The 21,390-nt window shown below is 36.3% G+C and overlaps 1 protein-coding gene and 1 long non-coding RNA gene across 2 annotated transcripts in view; one reads left to right on the forward strand and one right to left on the reverse strand.

Annotated features, from left to right (window-relative positions):
* LOC308194612 (uncharacterized protein) overlaps positions 1-21,390 on the reverse strand; it is a 975,354-nt gene that overhangs the window by 773,754 nt on the left and 180,210 nt on the right. The window lies entirely within an intron of this gene.
* LOC308194619 overlaps positions 1-21,390 on the forward strand; it is a 70,349-nt gene that overhangs the window by 2,815 nt on the left and 46,144 nt on the right. Inside the window, exon 2 of the long non-coding RNA XR_013950763.1 lies at positions 1-21,390. This exon is cut by the window's right edge and continues 46,144 nt beyond it. This is a non-coding gene — a long non-coding RNA (uncharacterized lncRNA).

The raw sequence follows: 21,390 nt of genomic DNA on the forward strand, positions 1-21,390 counted from the left end.
GGTTACAGATAAGCTACATGAGCTTGCAGCCCAGAAAGTTACATCAAAAGAAGCATGACCAGCAGGTCGAAGGAGGTGATTCTCCCCCTCTGCTCCACTCTGGTGAGACCCCACCTGAAGTATATGTTCAGCTCCGGAGCCCCCAACACAAGAAGGACATGGACCTGTTGGAGTGAGTCCAGAGGAGGGCCACAAAGATCATCAGAGGGCTGAAGCACCTCTCCTATGGAGGGAAGCTAAGAGAGTTCAGACTGGAGAAGTGAAGGCTCTGGGGACACCTTGTAACAGCCTTCCAGTACCTAAAGGGGGCCTACAGGAAAGATGAGGAGAGACTCGATGGTCCTTGTGGGTCCCTTCCAGTGCGGGATATTCATGATTCTATGATTGTTTCAGTGGCAGAAAGTGATTAAGTTATATGACTCTATCAGGGAGTGTAGTGACAGGACAAGGGGTAATGGTTTTAAAACTAAAAAAAAGGTAGATTTATATTAGATATAAGGAAGACATTTTTCACTCAGAGGGCGATGAGGCACTGGCATGGGTTGCCCAGAGAAGCTGTGGATGCCCCATCCCTGGAGGTGTTCAAGGCCAGGCTGGATGGGGCTTTGGGCAGCCTGGGCTGGTGGGAGGTGTCCCTGCCCATGGCAGGGGGTTGGAGCTGGATGGGCTTTAAGGTCCCTTCCAAACCAAAGCATCCTATGATTCTATGAAGCACTATTATACAAGTAATTTTCTAAAAGCTATGTATATCTTACCTCTGATTTTAGTTTCCTCTTCAAAAAAGTATTTCTTTTCATGGAAAAAGACTACTGGTTAGACTGTTACTACTCCTATATTCTGTAGTTCAGATATTATTCTTACTGTTAACTTGCAAAATTGACAGGAAGGTTAAGTTCCAAAAAAGGAATACAGTAAGTATTTAATTCCTTACTGGTTACAGCATTCATTAATCAGTGGTAATTTACATTAATATAAATACATTGATCCTTCTCTGAGGGCCCTCTCTTGTGAGTAATTTCATCCTCCACCAGACATTATGAGATATATTAAGAAATGGCATTTCAACAAATGAGAATGGCTTGACTATAACAGAAATGCCCAATTAATAACCAAATGGGAAAAAAAATGATTTCTTTAAGTTTTATATTGCACTACCTAATATTATTGAAATATTCAAAGAAAATGCACCTATATTCCTTCATAAATTCCAGTGAAGAAAACAATGTAGCAACATTCATTGTTCATTGAAGTGATCAGATTTCTTATTTGTTTGTTTGTTTTTTCTTTCGTGTCATTTTAGCAAAGCTTTCTGCTGCTGCTTTGCAATACGGGGATTTCATAGAAGATAAATCGTTAAAGAGAAACGATATGTAAAGAATGTAATGCTAATATTTTCACTACATTAAAAATATGGTTTGGGGCTCAGATCTAAGCATACAGTAACATACAACTGTTTATCCAGAGGAGTAGGTACAGGGAAGAGCTACATCGACATTTGCTCTGAGGTGTTCCCAGAATGACAGAAGAATCATTTTTACACTAACAGGCAGGAAGGATTATCTCAATGTTCTTCTCACTTGTGTATATTCCATAAAACAATCTGATAAGAGGAACTGACAAAAACCAGACAAAAACTCCTCTGATTAATTTGGACTGGTATTTCCCAAAGTATTTTCTATCACATTAAATTTTAATTATTAATTCAAATTAAGTCATCTACACAAAGACAAAAATATCAAGATGCAGAAGGAACAAGATATAAAAGAAGAAATAAAACCTCTGACAGATGAGGGAAAGTTAGGACACCTTAAAAACACTCCTTTAATGCATACAGGTATTGAAAGAAGCTAAGGCTGAAACTATGCGTGATAAAATCAAGACAATGTCTTTCAAAACTACTTGGTCTATTTACCTGTCTGTCACATAGCTAATCCAATCCTTTATTATACAGTGGAAATATTTGTCCTTTATGTGTCAAAGTTTTAAGTTCTGTGGAATGGGTTGTCTGATACAATATGGGTGAGAGAGTCCGGGGATCAGAAATGACAAGAAAGAAAAATCTGATAAAAATTCTTTACAAGTAAATCAAGTGGACTTGTGTCAAAAAAAAAACAGAAAAAACTTGTGCTTCACATATGTTTTCCATATGATGCCTAAGAGCTAGAAACTCCTTGCTTCAAATTTCTATAAGATCTTCCAAAGTTTTTTTTCTGTACGCTCCATATTGCCAGTCTTAATTTAAAAGTACAGTCAGTATGTAAGAAAACAGTAAAATAGTAATCCAAATCCATAACTAGAATACTGCTATGCTGTAGGTGCAGATTCATTAAAGTTTTTTTGCAGCACATGGTAAATTACAAATCTATTTTGCATAGTCATCGGGAGACACTGTTATTCAGTCAGTATTATAATCCCCAGCTGTCATTTGGCCAAATAAACTGGAAAATGAGAAAGTGAGAAACGTTTACATTTATAACATTTATAATATGTTATCAGCATTAAGCCTAGCTCAGTAGGAACGAAACCTAGATTTTGGCAGCTGAAAGGCTACAAACAAGTAGGAGGGAAGGTGAAATGAGGGCCTGTCTGTGACAGGTGTCAGAGACCCAGATTGCACACAAGAAATTATTTCTGCAGAGCACCTAAGACTTCAAGAGTGTTTGACAGAATAATAACGTAGAGAAGAAAAAAACACTGGAAAAGAAGGTCCTGACCTAACACTACCAGGGAACAGCATAAAATCAAGGAACAGCACCAGCACCTGAGACCACCACAAGACCAACATGAGAAGGACTGTCCCGCAGACGTGCAGAAGACCTGTTCAAATCTTACTTAAAATCTTAGTTTTGCCTTTTTGTAAAAGTCATAGAGTTAATTTGCATTGACGTCTCATTTCCTGTGACACAATATCTCATTCTGTATTTCTTTTCTGCTGCTAAAGTAATCCAGAAAATCCCCATGCCCTCTCCTTTCTCCCCGTCAGCTAGCCCAGCTAGTGAGGGAGTGATGGCAGTCCTCACGTAGTGATTCTCTCGGAGCTTCGCTTGGTGAAAAGTCTGAGAGGAACCTGCTATACGGCATAAAAGAATTACTGCCAATGGAAGTAACTCCATGTGCTAGCAGAAGGTGGCCAGTGTAAAGTCTGAACCAAGTGGGGACTGTGACAGTGCCTCACAGAAACAAATGGCAGAAACAAAAAGCTTTCAGACATTTGCAACACCAAAAATACTAGTACAAACTGGAACAGAAAGAATAATGACAATCTATTCAACCAATATCTCGGACAAACTTCTGAAACTTAAAGGCTGAAAGCTCTAGGAGGCTGCATCTCTTTGTTACTTGGCTTGTCACCAGTATGAGCAACATATTCTGACACACTCAGTTTTGGACAAGAACTGCAGAATGCTTAATTAATTCAGGCCTATTTTAAGTTGGTGTTAAAATTTTTCTACTTATCTTTACATATTTGATTTGGCTACTATTTTACTTTTATTATTGCTACTAATTAAAATAAAGGAAGAAAATAAAAAAGACTGTGACTCCATGGAAAGTAGGTAAGAAAGTAACAGACCCTCCTTCTCCTTCAAAAAGAAAAAAAAGAAATAGATAATTCTTGAGGAAATGTGCTGTAGTACTTGATGGGAGCAGTTATGGAGGTAACCTGACCGTAATAAGAAAAATAAGACATAAAACAAGACACAGACCAAAGAAAAAGTTTGCCAGCCTGAAATCTCAACCTGAGAAACAGGCCTGAGCACTTGCCCCTGCTTACTAACTGCCCCAAATATATCATTCCTTCCTTCCTTCCTTCCTTCCTTCCTTCCTTCCTTCCTTCCTTCCTTCCTTCCTTCCTTCCTTCCTCCCTCCCTCCCTCCCTCCCTCTATTTGCCTGATTAATCACAGTACTCTTGCAGGTGGTTATTTGTGCTGACTTGTAATAAACAGAAATCTTTACTGAACAAAGCCTCTGTGTCCTTGTGTATCAGAGAATCCTGTGAACTCACTGTTAGGCAGGCTACATGCCTGTGGGCCAGGTAGCTGCATGCCTGTGGGCCTTTTGGATTGTGACATTGACAGTGAAAATGCTATTGCAAATCAGGCTAATGGAAAACTAAGGATGCACTATATTGAAATATGTATTTTAAAGGGAACTTGGTAAAAACTTATACACATACACATGTATGCATATAATACTTATACACATACACATAAGACTTATACACATACACATAAAAAACATTCAGGATGCTTGTATGTTTGGGTGCTTAAAGAAGCATCCAGAAGCCTACCAGTAATGGAGACAGATACAATTCTAATCTAAGTGGGGAGGTGGTACACACACAGACAGTGAGCAAGCAAAACTCCCTTAAGTTCCCACCAGCAAATTTGCCCCTGAATAAATAAATAAGGAAAGTGACAGAATGAGGGTTATTATAAAATGCAGTAGATAGAAAATATTGACTATATTGCCAATATGCCCATTGAGAATAAATAGACAAAGGAATATTTCCAATAACTGAATATTTTTAGACACTGTGTTGGAAAGTCTCAAACGAACTAGGCACCATTCTAGTTGTAACTAAAATCAGAAAGGGACCAAAACCTTTTCAGGTGCAATTTTTTAGAAAAAGTGGCATTCATATCCCTGTATCTGTTAGACTCTTAGCTGCATTATAATATCATATAATTTCATACACTTCTTGTAATACTATGACATAACAGATGCTGGTTATTCCTTGTATTGGCCTCCTGTATAGTTTGAACAGCTCTCATAACTCTATTTCACTGTATTTCCTGGGTCTATATCATAATTTATAAATCACGTTACTGCTGTGGTCTGCTTACGGCATATACTTGATTATCTTACATGAAGTCCGTTAGCTACAGGTTTCTTTGTTTTTCCTCAACTTTGAAACATCTAGTTTTTTTAAACTCGTCTTCTTCGTTTTAAGTATTCTGAACACTTTTTCTCTTTTTATTGTTATATTTTCTAAGGTATTTCTAGGTTTTTCTTTAAGCTGCATGTGATTCCTTTATTTTTCTCAATTGACTGTAATAATTTCTTTCCTTCTATCCTTTATATTACTTTATTTACTTCCAATGTTATCTGCCTAAGTAAAAAATACACCTTCCGATGGAAGGAAATTTCCAATGGAATCTGTCAGTAAGCCGCGCTGATACCTGTGTTGTTTGACATATTTAATGTTTCAAACTATATAAGGAAACGAATGAATAGCTGAGATGATAAAACTGGGTGACGACAAGAAAATATAAACTTAGGCTGCATTTACAAGCATGATATGGACACAGAAATGGTGTATAAAATACAATGTTGGTAAATGCAAACCACATAGGGTCTTTCACAGAAAAGACTAAACAAATAATGCCTCCAGTAACTGAAAAAAGAAATGTAAGAGAGAAATTGACATAAGGAGGACAGGAGGACTAGGACATGACAATTATGTAATAATTCAAGAGCACAGCACGAAATCAAGGAATGTTAAAAACAAACAATGATTTAAACACTTTTGCAAAATTGCTACACCATGTTATGGATATGAGAAGTATAAAAAGCTTTAAAATATTAGACAGTAGAGATGTCCATGGCTGTGAAGTCTAAATCTTATCTTGAAGAGAACCTGTCCTAGACAGAGGTTACGTTATGTTTAAAATATCGATAGAAAAAAATTATCTGGATGTAAACAGGGGACGTTTGATGTTGCTCATGAGCACTTAAAAAGTCTTAAGCTCTGTTTGGCTTGTATGATTAGATTGATGTAGATTAGCATGCATTTAGCACGTCATAAGTCAAGTCAAGGTAGCAAGTAAGTGGAAAACGAATGAGAAAAGAGCTGGAAAGACATATTTAATTAATGGTTAGGGCATATAATTAACTAAACAGTAGATGTTGTAAATCAAACGTAGTATTTGGTTTACTTCAAAAAGTGAACTATACAAGAATAGCACTATGATTCTCATCCCCTAAGGGTAGAGAAGCCATCTGACACAAAAGAATATTGTTTCTTTGGAGCAACTGTTCACATGACTGTGATCCTCTCTGTCCTGGTCCTGGTGATATGCTTTTTCAGCTACATCAACCCTGCCTGGACAACCTCTCGAAACTAATAAACCTGACATCCCAGATGGAAGCTGCAAAATACTACATATGCTGCAGGTGAAAGTAGCTGAAAGTTGGCTGAAAGTTAGAGGGGACACCACAAAACAGAAGAAGAAGAAGAAGAAGAAAAAGAAGAAGAAGAAGAACAACAACAACAACCACCACCACCACCATTGAATTTGTAATAAAGTATTCGTTAAATGACTCTATTTTTGGCCACTATCTGAGACAAAGAGTACAGGACTAAACTACAGCAAACATGAGTTTACATCCTTCTGTTAGTCTTGAACTATTTTCTCTTGTGTTTTGTACAGTTTGAGATGTTCTTACTTAATTCTTGCACAAACGCTCAGTTTTTCTCAGATACTTATCATAAAAGTTAATAAATAATCCCATATGCAGAAAAACACTTTATAGACCAGCAATATGATAACCCTCTTAAGACTGCCTAGAATACCATGTTCACTACTGACCATGTATGCCAAAGCTGGGGAGTTTGACCAGTATGTAGAATGAGCACAGTATATCATTTTTTTCTAAGAGACATCAAATGGACATAAAATTTTCCAAAGGTGCAAATGAGTGGAATCTCTTAAAACAGTTATCAGGTGAGGTTATCATGACCAACCAAAGAAACTGAGGCTCAGTATTAAGAAATCCTGTACAACAATCAGTTTAACAATTCAAGGAATTAACTCATACCAAAGTTATGAAGCTAACATTTTGCTTTGTCAGATTCTAAGATCCAGTTCTGTCAGCATTAAGAGTCTGGCTTTTAACATCTTAACACCAAATTATGAGAGACTTTCTAGGCCTTTAATGCGGAAATATCTCCAGGAAGCTTCCATCAAAATTTCCACCTCCCATTCCGAAAGGAAACCGAAAGCAACCAATTACCAAATGAAATGAAGGACCTAACACTGGAATGTAAGAAATACAGGAAAAGACTGCATATTTTTCAGAAACTCAACAAGAAATACGAGACAAATTTCTAAAAAGATATTTTAGTATGTCAATAAAGCTTTATGAAAAACAAGTCCCGCTGTTCTACCCACTTATGCTAGGACTGAAATTGGTCCATAGTGATTAATTTGAACTAAGCAGAGTATGTACGGTACATGGTTCAGTTATTGACCCACAGCACTTTCAGGTTCCTCTGAGAATGCTATGTCTAGTGGTTCCAGTGCTGATGCGTGAAATGTTCTAACAAACCAGAAATCAATGCAGAGTGCACAGTAAACAGACACAGTCAATGAGCTATTCATTACCTTTTGTAAACCTTCAGTATAATTGGAGTGTGGTCAATTTATAAACTGTAATCAACTGTGGCTTTATTTAATCTTATATAAAACAAAACCAAGAAGCTTCATGTTTATCTAGTCATAAGAACATGAAACTGGATAGGTAAGTAATTAGATACCCAAATGCAATTGTCCATCAGATAAAATATCACATTTGTCTGCTTGATCTCTGATAGATGCTGTTTAGTAAACACCTCAGTACTGTAGCCAGCCAAGATAGTTTTTTGTGATACTTTTATTAGTGGGTTTTTTTTTTGATCAGTAATTAAAACCAAAATCCCACATGCATTTTAAAATAAATTGTTGCCTTCAGGATAGCAATTTCTGCTACCAAAAGAGGGCACAGAGGATATGCATATCAGAAATAATGAATGTTTATTCTTACTTACTGATAGAAACTTTTTTTATCATAAACCTAATTAAAATTGGTAAAGGACAAAGTTAGCCTTTTCATTTTAAATTGAAATAAAAATAATAATAAAATAAACATAATCAAATAAACATCATACAAAACGTTTGGATAGCTTCTAAAAATAATCAGTCTATGAAAGATGACTAGCTTCAATGGTGAGCAGCCATACAGGATTTAGTTCAAAGCCCTGAATATAAAGAACAAGGAGCAAAGAAGGCTACATGGCACTGGAAAGTTTAAAGGAAACTGATTTGCTTTACCATTCATGTGTTACTTCCTTCCCACTGACAAATGGATTCAGGGCTTCTAGATAACTTGTCCCTCCTTTTTGTTCAGTTTGCTTCAGTTTATCCTGCTGGGCTTTCAGAATGGCTAGGTAAATTTTCAGCTATTGGGTCCTGTACAGTGTCTTTTTTAATTCCTTCAGTGAACGTTTTGAGTCCTGCACTGTCAGTAGATGTAGAGGATTTCAGTGCCTTACATGATACAGTTCTTCGATGGGAATGTTTACACAGTTTTAGTAGTGCAGCCTGACCATGCTCTGAGCCAACAGAAACCACACGGTGTGATCATATTGCAGAGTCTAGGCTATCATACTTCATTTTACTGCTGGGTTAATTGCAGCCATGTGGTTTCATGGCTCAGTGCACAAGCAGAATGAACTTCTCTCTGCCTGAAGCATTAGACAAGTGAACTTGATAATGTCTCTGTGGGCATTATCCCAGACAGTGGCAGCTTCCCTCACTGTAAGCTCAAGGGAAAGAGTGAAATAAAGGAAACTTAATGGAGGTAAGACACAGAAGGATGAGTGACTTAGATGCACACACCCCAAGCCATTAACATCATACCTAAATAAATACATATATATATCATGTCTGTCTCTGCCCAGGTTAAGCAGATGAGTCTTTCTGAATGAGCTGAACATTTCTCAGCAAAGTGCCCTTGCTGCTAAGATGGTTAATGGGAGGTTAACAGCTGCATTAGGTGAAGTATCATGAGCAGGTCAAGAGAGGAGATCCTTCACCTCTACTCAGGCCACACCTGGAGTGCTGGGTCCAGTTCTGGGCCCTGCAGTACAAGAGAGACGTGAACATACAGGAAGGAGTCCAACATAGGGCCATCAAGATGACCAAGGGACTGGAGCACCTTTCCTATGAGGAGAGGCTGAGAGAGCTGGGGCTGTTCAGCCTGGAGAAGAGGAAGCTCCGGGGGGATCTCAGAAATGTCTCTAAATACCCGAAGGGAGGGTGGAAAGAAGACAGAGCCAAGCTCTTTTCTGTGATTCCCAGTGGAGAAAATGGGCACAAACTGGAACACGAGGTTCCATCTGAAAACCGGGAAGCATTTCTTTACTGTGCGTGTGACGGACCGCTGGAAAAGGTTGTCCAGAGAGACTGTGAAGATCTTCAAAAGCCACCTGGACATGGTCCTGGGCAACCTGCTCAGTGTGTCCCTGCTTTAACTCAGTGGTGGACCAGATGGCTTCCAGAGGTGCCTTCCAACTTCAACCATTCTGTGATTCTGTGATTATGCTGCTGCTGTCAACCTCTCCAAAATACTCCTCTGAAAAAGATGTTTCTAAATCTGTATGATGTCTGAATCTGAGAGGATGAGCTGAATGCATGTCAGACTTTGTTCTGACACTGTTAATGAAAAATTATAGCCTAGCAAGGGCAAACTAATCAGGAAAGAAACATATGATGTGAGACAAGTGCCTTACCTAAGCCATAGAGTATTAAAAACAACTCAAAAATAAAGTTCAGAAAACCCAACTGTCTAGGCAGTTAAACATTTTTAAATACAAGACTTTTATATACAGGGAATGAATAATCAATGCTTCAAAACGTTCAAAACTTTTTATTTAAATTTCTTCAGCCAGCTATGCTCATATCACCTCACATTAAATATATGCTGTATCAATGCTATATTGATGAAGATTGTCAACTATGTAATAAAGCCAAAGATCGGATTTAGGTTAGTTATTGACTACTAGATCTGGAAAGTTTGTTACTTCCACTGGTATATTTAGATAATAAAAGAAATACTCTACCTCTTACATTCCTCCTCTTTATGCTAACTTATTTGCTTATCAGTCCTGTTAATTGTTACTAGGTTTTTTTTGTTTGTTTATAAATAAAAGAGTTGGCTGCACTTCCAGGTTATATAGATTTCAAATTAATGTGTTTTTCGTATACAATACAGCTTTACTAATACATGGAACAATTTTTGTTTCAGTAGTTTTTAAGTAGGAAATAAAAAAGCACTAAATATTGGAACTTTTTTCTCTCCAAAGGATTCGACTATAACATGAATATTGATGAAAAAGTCAAAGAAATACTATCTAATCTTTTCCCCTTAAGACTCTACCCATATGAATTGCTATTTTCTTGAAAGAAACTGGAAGGCCTGAAATACAATTTCATTCTTTGCCAGTGCGTTCAGCAACAAATCAAAAGAGGCACACATGTATATACATTTATTTGAGTGACTTAGGGAAAAAATGTGGCAGAGACCCCATAGAAAACTCTCCTTTCAAGGTCTTATAAAATAAGGTGAATAAAAGATAGAACTATCTGGAAACTGAGCCAGATTAAATATTACTTTGCTTTTATGTATCATATTTCGCTTTTTTTTTTTAATGTGCCATATATTTAAAATTATTATTAATAATCTATTTTAATGCTAGGTGCAATTTTAAAAACATCAAGCAGGAAACAAGCAGATTCCAAAAATGCCAAGAAAATGCATATTTATTAACAAATATTCCAAAATTCTATACAAAGATGAATATTTGTGAGAATGGATTTGCATACTCTGTGAGCATGTGATTTTTAATTAGTTTATTGCAATGGGCTCGAATTGTAGTTTAGTTTTGAAGGACAGCTGTCCTTGAGTACTGTTCAGTGAGAATGTAATTATCAAAAACATTCTGGTTAAGTGACTGTTCTATTGTGGGACTAAATTGAAATTAACATCTCAGAGATCTGTACTCCTTTTTCTTTTTTATATGTTTTTACTTTTATTTCCTAACTACCTGTTCTAGTAAAAAATCATCTTTGTTGTATCTTTCATCCAAGATTTATCATTATCCCTCAAAGTATTCCACAACACCAGACACTGAGGTAAAACCAGAAGCATGTTTGACAATGGAGCACAAGAACAGGCAGTAAGATGAAGAACATGAGAGTTGCTAAAGACTTTGACACAGCTCAAACTCTCTGAAACTATAATACAAATTTGAAGACGCTCAAAAAATATTTTGGTTTTTGATGGAGGGAAGTACCGCTGCTAAAAAATAGTATGAATAAAATATAGTTATATTTTCCTTAATACTGCTGGGTCATGAATATTAAGAGTGGTATTACAGTCTACAAGTAAGTGAAGCAAAGCAGACAAGACAAAATAAAATGAAAAAAAAATCCTAAAATGAATGTATATTTGGCAAGGTGCCATCGTATCATATTCAAATGAAAAGCTATAGAAAAGACTGTTCTAACATCATATGCTCAATGAACTGCTATATACCTATTGATTATTATTCTGAACATCCAGACACAGCAGTTTTGGAGAACACTATGTAGCTGCTATATAAAAATCTGTCTTTTGTTAGCTGTGTTAGTAATGACTACACCACAACTTTATTATTATGAATTTACCTTTTTTCCCAATAAAGTATAATTTTATTCTAATAGTTTTGTGGAAAAAGTATCAAATTCATTTAATCAATGCTAAAAAATATAAATAATCAAACTTGGATCCCTATTTGATGCCATCAAGTTACAGGACAAAACTTTTACAAATGACAGCATTCCCTGTTGAAATAGAAAGTTTAGAATCAGGTTATCTGACTGTATCCCCATTAATGCTAATCCTATCAATCACTATTAAAAGCCTTCTAGTCACCATGAAAAATAAATAAATAAATAAAAGAACAGAAACATTAGTTGAAGAACTGCTACATGGATCCAATTTTCTGTGAAGCTTTGTGAACCTTGTGAAGCTCCATCTCACTGTTACAAAGTGATCACAAGATAACGAGAATCATTCAAGCCAAGATAGGTTCTCTGTTGGTTTCTCTACAATATGCAGTCTTGTAACCCAGTAAATAACAGTGTTGCCATCAGTTCTGACAGATCAGAGGCTTTGTATTAACAGAACAACAAGCTTCAAGGATTTAAGACTTGTCTTGGCCTAGCTGGAAATTTGTTTTAGCTTGTTTACCTGTTGCAGCAATTACCTACAACCAAATACAATTGCAATTGTGCATTACATATTTTATTCCAACAAATAGAGAGCAACAAGACGCAGTTATACTGTATTGAGTGAATGACTAGGAAAAAAATGCAGCACAGAAGAACATGGGCACAGGATGGCTCCTTACTGGAGAACCCAAGGCTACGAGTTACGTTCACGAGGTGTATAACCTCGGGAGCTGGGCAAAACCAGCGTTAAGGATAACAACGAGCTAATATTCACCTTGGATAAAACATACAACACCTAGTGAATCTGAATACAACCTGGAAGAACAACCGAATGAGGAAAGAATAAGCATGCAGGTGGTGGTAGAAAACATATCCAAACGACCAAGAGTGAAAGGAAGAAAACATGAACTTCAAGATCAACAACGGCCACAATGGAAGACCCAGGATGCTGATGACTCCCTCTAAGCAACTGCCTTCCCTCTCCCTATTTCCCCAAGCCACCGACCTTGGGACCTAGGGGGGCAGTGAGAGACTGAGCACAACACAGAGCAAGGGGCAGATACTAGAAAATTATTAGTTTTAGTTATTATTCCTCATTATCAGGAATAACCTGTAAAAACTGAGTAATTTGTACCATAAGTGTTAGCATCACTGTAACTGGATTAATTAGACTCTGATTAGACTGCTAAGACTGTAATTAGGCTAAAAACTCTTGGTCTTACGTATAAGGTTCAGTTATTTGACCTATGCAGACTACAAATTGTATCGCAACCACTGCTGGGCTGTAATTTAGATGCAGAAAAAAATAGTAACTGTTGGACAGAAAAAATGTTCCATTTACATAGCTCAAATGGGGATCAAAGCAGCTTTCTGATTTATTAATGAGAAATAATTAACTAGCAATCAGTGAACTTTACATCCATGATTAACAATACAACAGACAAACTATGATACCAGACACTTCCAAAAATGTTGATAAACACCTATTAATTTCTAAACACCCTTCTATAACCAATCCCACAGAGTTCTAAGCACACCCACAGAGTTAAGGGGAACGCAGCAAAACCTGGGTTGCAGGCAAGATCCTCTCTCTTGGAGTGTATGTTACCCTATTTACACAAACTTCATGTGAGAGAGGTACGTGCTCTAGCTTTGTGTGTACCTGTGCCTCTCCCTACATTGTGCTAATCCAGCTGCCGGTGCGAAAGTGCACCTTGGAGGTCACACATGTGCACGCAAGGCGAGTCCCTCTTTGATGCATCTCGTACCGTAGTGATAGGAGACTTCCGGCACTGTCAGAAGAGGTTTGACTGCTGCTCTGTTTCCACTGAATGGTGTTTCCTCACATGCTACATGCTTACTTTTCTAGCATTTCTGTTAATGCTAACTCCTCCATTATTGCAGAAATCTTTTCATAGTTCCTTGGTGACTATTCAAACAGTCTGAGGGTTGTTTTCCCCTTTAGCTTAACCAGTTTCAGGAGAAAAAAAAAAAACAACCTTAAGCTAGTTTTGGGTCTCTCCTTCCCACACACCTTCAGTGCTCACATCCCTGGCTTAACATCTGTTGTTACCGAGGGTGGGCTGTGCTGGCAGCCCTACAGTAACAGATTGGTGGATAACATAAGCAACTTAGGCTGCAAAAATGCAGTGCAAAAGGAAGGTGAAAAGATCTTAAGTACATACCTAAGAGGTCACAGGATAAGCAGGGAACCAGAGGGTATCAGAAAAGCTTAACAGAGATGTGCAAGGTCATAGAAATAGAATACCATTCAGACTAAAAACTGTAAGATATTTCAGAGATTGACTTGACAAAGGAGACCTATACAGAGTCTGACCAATACTGTGGAGTCACGCATTTTATTGTAAATTACTTTGAAAGTCTTAATTACTGCAAGTTACTTGAGGTCCTGTTGAGATTTAGTTAAAATATAATGCCTTTTGGTAGCCTCGGAACATAACCGGTTGTTTTGACTATGAACCAATGTTAGCAACATGAGAAACTCTTTTTGCTCAAAATGTATTTAACCTGTTTGTCTCTCTATAATCCATTATTAAAAATTATAAGCTTCAAGTTTTGTTAATCATTACCTGAGACTACTATAACTGTATTACCGAACTGTATCACCGAACAGGCACAATTCTGTAAGGGTTTACAGGACTACGACTACCACAGGAATATTCACTCACAGGAAGGGATATAACCTGGGAAAAGTGAATCAGAAGCTTATGATTCAGACCTATATCTCATTCTGCTTATATTGAAATTACGTTGGCTGGCAATGGCCTCCTTACAAAGCTAACAACATTCAGAGATTTAAGTTACTGAATGCTACTAGCTTGGAACCAGAGAATCCTCAGAAGTCCCTAAACAGTCCTGTTTGGTTGTTGATATGCATTCCACACTTTACGGTGTTCTGAACTTCTTCAAAAACTTCTTCAAAAAATTTGATGGAGATATAAAATGGTTATCTGAAGTAAGAAAAGAAAATTACTGTGTGAGTCCTAACTTCTGGTAGAAATTCTGGCTGAGATACAGATACAGCATATTGTTTTTGCATTCAAATTCTTTCTGGCAAATGTCTCTATCAAAGTTCTGTGAAGTTTCAGAAATGTGAAATAAAGAAAGCTGTAACTTCATGATGAAAACATACCAAGATCTTCCAAGTAAACTAGTTTTATGAAATTTTGTCCTTTGATGGCAAAAAGTAAAATGGATTATTTCTGTGAAAATTTAACATATTTGCTGTTGCAGGCTCACAATGTATCCATAAGCATAAGCCTAGAAGATCTCTTGAAGACCAAACAGAAGAAATAATTCCATACATAGTTCAAGACCAAAGCTGTAGATTGACAGAATTCATAGCTCCCAGCTAGGATGGGGCTCCATTTAGCTACTCTACACAGCACGTAAATAGGCGCAACTGTGCTTAGTATGTCGAATTCAGAAAGGAAAGAAAGTGGTTAAAGCTGGAGTTTGAACAATATAGAACTTGAAAATTGAGACAATACTTCTCCAGAAATTCTGTCTTCTCTCTTCAGTTTCACAGCTGATTCAGTAGGTTATAAAGAAAACAAAATACTAAATGAATTTTATTTGCATTTTATTTTCCATATTATCAAACTATTTAATTTAGGTAGTTTAATATCTTAACTGAGCCCACAAATAATTAAAACAGTTTTACCAGAAAGTTGTTATGCTTCTGTGCCACATCCCAAAGCCCCAAACCTTTGTACTAGCACGTGCATTTGAAAATGAGCCACAAGTACAAATCTACTTGCGTATACATTCAAGACAGCTATGCTCACCCCTTAGAAGTGAATTAATGTCTAAAACTGTTTTCAGGTAATGAAGCTGTATAAAGTCTACTTTGGCTTCCCCAGTAAATAGTATTAAAAATGGCAAATAATTTCATATCATTGATTTTAAGTTGCAAAGATACATTCACTAACTCTCAAATTAAATCTTGTTCTATACTGCAATACTGTACAACTTTAGAATTTATTTTATTGGTTCTCCAGTTTAATTGAATCCACTTTTCATTTTCATATCTCTATATGGATTTGTACGTACGTATGTATACGTGCTGCTGTCAACATTAAGAAATTTGCTTTCTCATAATGATTCAAGACAAAAGAAAGAAACCGAGAATTCTACGTAAATAAATGATTAATTTGTCTGCAACAGCCAGAAGCAGCTTGACAGACTAGATAATCCGTAACTATATTATTTTCATAGCAAATGCCAAAAAGACATCTGGATACAAGATGTTTTTGAAGGCATACATTTATAAATAAATAGATGACAATTTCAAGAAGACAGCATAATACTTTCTGAAGCGCCTAAGTGGTTTGCAAACCGCTGGCCCCGGTCTCAGATGTCCTGCAACCTGCAGCTGATCGTTTGTGCATGTCTGCATGCAAAAGCCAAAATTGTGGCCATTTATGTACTACCTTGAAAAGTAATCTGTACGCAACGTTTTGTCTTCAGTGAGTCAAGATGCTTGGGATTTTTTGCTAACATGGAAGCTACCAAGTGTTACTAAAGGATAGGTGGCTTTTGAGAAAAATGGCATATAGGTTAAAGTAACACAAATAAGGTTCCAGGCAAAAGATACAACACAGGAGAGATACAGATGGCGAGGAGAGAAACTGGGGATATGTGAGTGGCATATACCCATACACTCTAGGTGTATGCATACTTTGGAAATAAATATGTTCTGATTAGCGTGAAGGGGAAAAACAGACAACAAGTTTTTCTCAGACACCATTAGTCAGAAAAAAATGTTATGCAGAAATTACAGAAGTTATAAAAGTTTCAACCAAAGCTGAGTCCAGGAATCTGAGACGAAGACAGCCAGCTAATCCAGAGTGAGGGAAAGCTTAAGTCTATGCACTAGTGATAAACAGATGCCTTTAAACCTCTGGAAGTTTGAACGAAAACCAAGAAAAAAGGAACTCTTTTTTTTTTTTTTTTCCATAATGTAACTCAGCAAGTCCTATCTTATCTTTTCTCCTGTCTCTAATAACATCACTAGCTGTTTGTAGCTACTGTTGATGAGATGGTGGAAAAAGAGGTATAGTTTAGACTTAGCTGTGTAAATGTAATTTAACAGCTAGACAATGAGAGAATGGGAAAAGGAGGAGGCAGAATAAAAGAGTTGCTACTTTTGTCAGAAAGGTGCAATAAATAACAGCACAGATATGCAAAAAATACTTGGTCAGATTTTGGAGTGCTCAATAGTAGTAGTAGTTGATTCTGAACCTGAAAATTATTAATTGAGTGCTAAATTCCTAAAACGGCTATCAATGTAGTCACTGGATGTAGAGATCCTATCTGGCTCCAAATCTTTGGAATGTGTAAGTTAGGGTATGCATGTAACTCAGCTGTAATCAACTCAGTTACACCAGTATGAAATCTGAAAAAATATGTGAATGAGGTCCTGGTGGCTAAGCCAGCTCTATTTAACTTTGTGTTTGTCCAGGATCATACAATCCACGTGCATGAGGAATGCACTTTTGGAAAAAAAAAAAATTTAAACAGATTCTCATGAACAGGTTGATTTTTGAAATGGAAACAGATGAGCAAAAAGCTGCCCTAATAGTGAGTAATAACAACATCTACAATGAGAAAAGCATCTCTGAAATGAAAATTTCAGTAAAGGAAAACCTCTTAAAACTAAACCTACATTTTCCCATTCTGAATTTAGAACAAGCACTAAGTTCTTAATTTAAAGGTGAACTACAATGCACAATTATTTTATAGCTCATTGACACAACAAAATTTACTGCTATATTCAATCTTTTTAAGAAAATAAAATGAGCAGAATGATGAACTGTATTTTGATCACAGAGATAAATATACTGAGAAGCTGCTCTTATACATTTTAAAAATTCTATTGGAATGCTTTCATTTTTAGTAATTACGTTCTTTACAAGAACTAGCCTTAACTTCTAGGAAAATTACTTCTAAAGTAAAGGAGGTGATATAGTTTGAGTATGTAATAATTTTTCATAATCAGTAATCAGTAGATTAGATCTTCAAGGTTGGCTCTACTTAGATACATTTAAGATCAAAAACACTACTCCGGTTAATGCACACAACCTAATAGAAGTACACTTATTTTCCACTGGTGGATGAGCAAAATAGCATATTGCTTTTACAGATAACTTATGTATCACCTGTTTGATAAATACATCTATATTAACTTATAGATTAATGTATTATAACATATTTAGTAATATAAATCAATTTAGTTTACCATAAACATCCCTGAAAATCAGCCCATTGTATTACAAAGGCTTACAAAGATTGCAACAAGGGCAACTTGATACTTTTATCTGTCATATAAATCTCTAGATTGACTACTCTTACAACGGCATTTCACTTTTAACTGTGTTGTACCATTAATCTAGTTGATGCTGAATTAGGTTTATCAGTAGATCACCTCTTGCCAGAATAGACAGCTTTGTCCATCTCCATCCTTGTCAATGCCAATTGTGCTTTCTGAAAATTGCTAAACTGATTTTCATGGCTGACAAATTTTTTGGAGACCATATATGCCACACATCAGATATCCCACTAAGTATCCCAATGGTCAACAGCAAGACAGACTGACAGATGAAAAATCATCAGTAGAAAATACAAGGAAAAAAAATAAGGAAGCAAGAATGAAGCATGATAGCTCTGGTTTGCATTTAGACCTCGCTACGAAAATAGGTATATCCTATAGGAAATGACACTGAGCGGTAACTGAAAATGTTTCAGTCTGATTGCATGCCATCATATACACATATCTCAGATTTTTGTGCTTCAGGGAGTCACCGTTCTAAATTGCAAGACTGTTTTCAGAACTGCTTAGAACTTTTGTTTCAGCTTCTCTAAAAGAAATTAGAAAAGGCTGGCATTATTCACAAATTTCAATTCATCCATGAGAAGCGAATGTTATTCTCTGCTGTCTTAAAAAAAAAAAATCCTGTTGATCTGAGAATGCCCAGTGCTATGGAGTATGCTTTTGTTGCACTGATACCAAGGACACGATTTACAAATGTGCTAGTTGGCAGCTGTAATTAGTTTGGCGGCTACATTCGTCAGTGATTTTGTCTACAATGAAGACAGTCAAACTGTGAATGAAATACAGGTTCTCTCTTAATGAAAGAGCTAAGTATGCCACTTTGCACACATACAGGGGATGAACTAGCTTCTTCTGATATTTCTTCTTGTGACCTTTAAAATGCCACTGGACTCAAGGATTAAAAACAGAAACATGAAATCCTGTATGTTCTGGCACTTAAGCAGCATGTTAGAGAAGGGATAAGGAAAGGCAAAAAATACCAGGGCAACAGGGGTGTGGATGACAAAGTATTACTAGAATTATAGGATGTGAGGGATCTCTGAAAGGAGAGGCAGAGTACAAAGGCCAAAGAGCAGAGGTGGATGGAAGGCATTAAGGAGTAAAAATGTAGAACCTGTAGAGATGCATTGAAGGGATTTCAGGATTGTGAATTGTTTAGATTTTCTGAGTATTCACAACTGCAACAAAAAACAGTGGCTTGACTATATAGCACTATAAAAATATGGAGAACTCTAAAAAATAATGTCTGTCCTAATGCTCTGAAGACGAACTTCCATAGCTAATGGACACTTGCTAATTTTCACTGTAATACTTCTAAGCTTCACGTTGTATCTGGAAATAATATTACCACTGTAAAATTAATTAATAGAATCTGAGTCATTCAGGAATTATAATAGGGCCACTTTAAAATGGTCTGTTTGAAAATTATTAATTTTTTTTTATTAAAGATTTTTTTAAAGTGCGTATTACAGAAAGCCTGAAACCTTGCGTTGCCAGAGGAGCTAAAAAGATGTGTTGAAACTGATGCAAACACATGTTTATTTCTGCTCCTCACTATTCATTCACATCTCCATAGCTGGGACACTGTATCTACCTGACAGACGTTTGAACAAAGCACTTTAACCACTATTGAATTTTATTCAAGACAGTCTTTTTTCTTCAGTACTGAAATGCTCAGTCACAGCCTCAGTTGGGATGATCTCGAATTGCTATGGATGGTAGCTCTCATTAGAGCTTCAATGGTGTATACGTGGCCCCCCATCCCTTAATCTTCTCTAAGTAGAGAATTTCATATAGTAATAGATGCTTCCTAGCAGATAAGCACAGAAAGAAGCTGAAATAGAGTTGCTAAAACATCTCCAGCTTTAGTACTTTCTAATTTTGGAGTGCTTGACTTGAGGGTTTGATGTTCTTTTTAACACTTTTAATGGATGTAATAACCTATTTATGTTGTATGCCACACAGACTGAAACATCCAAACATCCATCTGACACAAATTATCCATCAGAGTTTTGTGATGTTTTGCATTATGTTACACAGCAAATGATAAGCAGGGCACTATAGATGCCTTACATGAGTAATGTACAGCACCTCGTGTTATGCTGCACTGTAACTACTTCAGAAGCTATTAACACAAAGGTGAATGTAAGTGGAAAGGTAGCACATTTTGCAAAATAAACTATTTTAAATGACACCGTGACACACAAATAAGAACACTTGTAATAGTTTTTGACACATTTAAATCATCAATACATTATTTTTGCTAAAATAAAAGTTCTGTTGACCACAGGTAAATTACAGGCTTATCACACACTATCTGAAATAATCCTCCTGTTCTGAAGCGTGACTTCTATCAATAATTTGGTCCTAGTAAAGACCTACCTCCAGTAGGAGTGAGGCACTTCATATTCCAAAATCACAGATTTTAAAATCACGCACCCACTTTTACACTATTTGCTTAATGCAGTAGCATGAAAATTGATCCTCTTAACTGCGCTATAAACAGAGGTTTGTTTTCTCCTCTGCAACTCACTTCATGTAGATATACAGATTGAAGTAGTGTTACCACAGATACACAGCCATGCATCAAGAATATGATTCTTTTCATTGTAACATCTACACTTTATAGAAACTAGCATTAATCTACAATTTCAGAGCAATGCAGCTGTTAAGGAATTTGCTTAACTCTATAAACATTATAGAATTTAAGCATCATTATGCAGTTGCTTGGTCTTTTGGTTCTTGCCTGGCTTTTCTTCACAGCACCTGGCTTTTCTTTCATAGCACCACAAACAGCTCAGAGTAGAACAGAGCAATCTACTGCTCTACAGTAGCAGAACTACTCCAAGCAAGTCAGGTATTGTGATATTTTGTAGCATGTTTTAGAAGTTGTATCAATGAAGGAAAGAAAATTAAGTTTAAAAGTTCCAGTTGATCTCTAATGATTAAAAATAATAATAATAAATAAAAAAAAATCCTTGCCAAAACATACACAGAGCATGAAGCTTCTTGATTTTATTTATACAATTTATTTTTTTTTTTTTTTTAATTTGAATGTCAAGAAAGATGAATATCCTTTTTCTATCCACTTGTGGTAGATCACTGTGCATTGGGGCATTCTGCTGCCATTTTAGAGAGAGTTTTTTCTATAAGTCTGTTAAAAAATGAACAAACATAAGAAAATTCATTAGAGTACTATGTTCCAATTAAGGGGTTATATTAACAGTCACCTACATGGGAATGCAAAAACCAGTAAATGCCATATTTGTAATGCAATCTCCCATTCATGCTTAAAAAGAAATGTTTCTTTTTTAACAAAAGAAAGAAAATACAGTTCAGTATTTTCAATTCAAGTCAAATTCTCAGTTCAAAATTGAATCTACAGATCAGGTCCATGCTTAAAAGCTGAAGTCTAGTGATCCCTTTTTGATAGGTACAATGCAGCACAGGGTACGGGAAGAAGTAATATTTAATGCCCTCTTCAAAATAAGACTTCGAAGATA

Source organism: Anser brachyrhynchus (assembly GCF_964034855.1).
Source record: "Anser brachyrhynchus genome assembly, chromosome: 4".
NCBI classification, from domain to species: domain Eukaryota; kingdom Metazoa; phylum Chordata; class Aves; order Anseriformes; family Anatidae; genus Anser; species Anser brachyrhynchus.